Genomic DNA, 3,400 nt, shown 5'->3' with positions numbered 1-3,400 from the left:
GAAAAGCTAAAGTGTGGGAAAAGTGAGAGATTTATTAAATCCTATTAAAATTGTCAAATATTTTTTTTTCGAATTTATTAGGAGATACTTATTAACATACAAAATAGTTTTTAAAACTTAATCCCTTCAAGATTTAGTAAATTTGAATTTACAAGATTTACTAATTTCTATTGAAACTAAGGGTGCGTTTGGGAGCTTATTCACAACGTGGAGTTTTGAAAAGGCCTTCTTAAAAACGTCATTCCTAGGCCCGCGATCTGCATTCCGTCGAGGGAAAGACATTCACGCCGTCGCTCTCTCTGCCCTTCGCCTTCCTCCCGGACGGATCCCTCCACCCTCTCGTAGATGTAGCCACAAGAACAATCTCCACTTCTCCAATCCTTCTGCAACTTCTCCCGCCCGGTCTCCACTTCTCCAAAGCTTCACTTAGGTGAGCACATTTCATCTCGCCCCGCAAATAGCTCTCTTTCTTCTACGGATTTTGTTTTCTGTGCCCCATTTCTTCAAATCCCGTTTTCGCAGACGATGTCAGCCTCGTTATTGTCCTTCTCGACGCCAATCCTTTCTTTTGGGCCGCCGGCACCGGTTCTGAAGGTGGAAACAACCCCGCCGCCGCGCTCACCTTTGCAAAATTTCTAAATCATGTCAGGTCCTCCATCTCGTCTTTCTCTCTTCACGAAGGATCGGAACTAGATAGTGAAATAACCCTAGACATCTCACACTTTGTTCATTTCAGGTGATTTCGTTTTTAAATTCTCTTCTGATTATGAATCAGCTGAACCAAGTGGTTCTCAACGCGACCATCCAAACTGCAGCATCAATTCCCTCACTTGAGCAGCCACTGTTGCCTGCTACTGGTTTGTTTGGGATGCATCTTTGTTTGTTGAATAATTGAACAGATTTGCTGTGGTGATATTTCCTTTTGTTTTTTGGTTTTAATTTATCAAATGCTAAGAATTCTATTGGGGCTCTGTGGAGTTCTTTTTTACTGAAGTTCTTATTCTCCTTCTAGTATTAGCATGAGGATGAAAAAAAGCAATTAAATCAGAACTCTATTATGAGGTTTTTTATTTGTTTGAAAAACATGTTTTTTTCTTTTGTTCTCTTGTCTATTTATCAAGAAAGACATCATTCTTTTATCGGTGTATATATTTATTTTGACCGTGCAATGCTCCTTGATGAATAACTTATTTAAAACAGGGGCAGAATGACCATTTATCCAGAATCAGCTGTTTTTCAAACACACAAACTCAAAAGTCAGACAGCTTATCTGAATTAGCTAGCAGCTTATCTGGATAAGTTACAACTACCCCAAACAGACCCTTAATCCTACCAAAGAGCCCCTTAGGTTATTAACTTCGATATTATAATATGATAAACATTTAGACCTATGTAGAAGGGCTCATGAGGCAACCTCCAATGCTTAGGAGTGGCATATCTTCTTAAAAATTTTATATTCTTTGAGAATGAATTATAAGCTCTCGCTATGTGTGTGTGTGTCTAGATATATATATCTATATATAATTATTTTTAATAACATCGAAAACATCACAAAAGTCACTTATTTTTAAGACCCTCAACAAATTTTTTTTTTTCTAGAGATAATGCGTTGCTAAAATTGCTATCTAGCATCAGCATAAGAACTTTTCCGGATGAAACAACTAAACTAATTTTTATTCAGTTCCAACATATGTGTAAGTCGCAAATTTTGTTACTATTCTTCAATTTTCTACTATGTTAAATGATAAAATTTTGGCATCAAGCAATTTATATAAATATTAAATACAGTCAAAACTTAATAAAACAAAAAATATTTATTTTCCTAGTAAGTAATTTGATATTAAAATTTCCATCAAATTTAAAAATAAAATGATTTTATCATCACAAAATTCTCTAAAAGTTATGAATTAAAAATAATATAGTTTATACTACCTATTCCTTTATTCTAAACAATTTACCCAATATATCATATATGGATGCATGAATATGTTCAACATCTTGATCAATAGTGTGGATGTTACCATGTCTGATGTGTAGATATAAGATGGTGTGATTCACACTTTCGTCCATTCATCCTGACGGCAAACATAATATTTTCTCCTGACTTTCAATTATCTAAAAATTATAATGTCTTTCTATCTACATATCTATATATATATATATATATATCATCCATATAAAATGATTTGGTCATATTAAAACAGAGATACCATCATCAGCATTATCATAGGGAATAAACCAATCATCTCCTCCATTCAAAAGCACGCTTGTCGTCTTCCACAGCTTCAACCATCATTAATGGCCACCACACACCAGCCATTAATGCAAGCCAAGACCGGTCCAACCTTCTCCATACTTATCCTAATCCCTATTTCAATATCGCCGCTTAGTCACTCCCCACTCTAACTCTACAGCACCGCCATTATTTCCACTGTGCAGAAAGCTGCAGCTCATGAAGCATTCATTCATTAATGGCATAAGATTAGAAAACAAACAGAATCCTGAATATTCCCTGCGGCACTTTAAAGCAAACTGCACCTTATTCATCTAATCTCTCTGTCACTCGAACAAAAGGTAAGCAGAGAAACAACTTTCTATATAAAATTCTACAAACTTTTTCAGATAAATTCGGTTCCATGATCTGTGTAAGAGCAGCATTCTCGGCTTTAATTCAAAGAATGCATCTTTTACACGGACAAGTTAGGTTAGAAAGATAGAGAAACAGAGAGGTGTACAGATTAAGAGAGAGAACAGAGAGAAACAGAGAGAGATCGGACCGTGAAACCTCAATTCCCCTGTAGTGAACGCTTCAATCTTGAGCTTCTCTCTTTTTCAGCAGAAGATCTGAAAAGATGAGCAGGTGATTGCAAAGCTTGCAGTTTTTTTGTTTCCCATCAATGGAGTCGGAGCAGGTTGTGTTTTTGGTTTCTGGACCTGCGCAGAATGGCTCCGCCGATTCGCCGGAGGCTGCCGGCGAGAAGATTCAGGCGAGATCCCCGGCGGGGATGGGGAAAGGTGGGGAGGTTTCATTTTGGTGGAATGGGATGAGGAGAAAGTTAGCTATTTGCGCTTGCAAGAGAAATAGGTATAAAGAGGAGGAGAGCTAGAAATAAATTTAGACCAGTTATTATGGCAAATTTTCATTAAATACTTAATGAGGATTAAAGCCTAAAAGTATATAACCAAGCACAATTCACAACTCTGTTATTTTATTTAAAGCATATAAACAAAATTAAAAAAAAAGGGTCCATTTACATACACACCATTCAATTCCTATTTATTTATATATCTAACACCAAATAAAAAAAGGTCCATTTACATATAGGGCTGTCAAAACGGCTCGTTGTTCGTGAACAACTCGTGTTCGGCTCGTTAAGAAGCTCATGTTCGGCTCGTTAAT

General features: G+C 36.4%; 1 long non-coding RNA gene across 2 annotated transcripts; it reads left to right on the top strand.

The window, feature by feature from the left end:
* The first annotated feature begins 215 nt into the window (after nucleotides 1-215).
* LOC110025179 lies at nucleotides 216-1,063 on the top strand. Of its 2 annotated transcripts, none has more exons than XR_002294099.1 (3): nucleotides 216-430; nucleotides 523-644; nucleotides 737-1,063. It is a non-coding gene; the product is annotated as an uncharacterized LOC110025179 (long non-coding RNA). The 2 variants fall into 2 exon arrangements; XR_002294098.1 differs by having other exon boundaries at nucleotides 523-649; nucleotides 737-1,062.
* Nucleotides 1,064-3,400: the final 2,337 nt, after the last annotated feature.

The sequence above is a fragment of the Phalaenopsis equestris genome, unplaced genomic scaffold (assembly GCF_001263595.1).
Source record: "Phalaenopsis equestris unplaced genomic scaffold, ASM126359v1 Scaffold000293, whole genome shotgun sequence".
NCBI classification, from domain to species: domain Eukaryota; kingdom Viridiplantae; phylum Streptophyta; class Magnoliopsida; order Asparagales; family Orchidaceae; genus Phalaenopsis; species Phalaenopsis equestris.
This window is presented reverse-complemented; position numbering and strand designations above follow the sequence as displayed.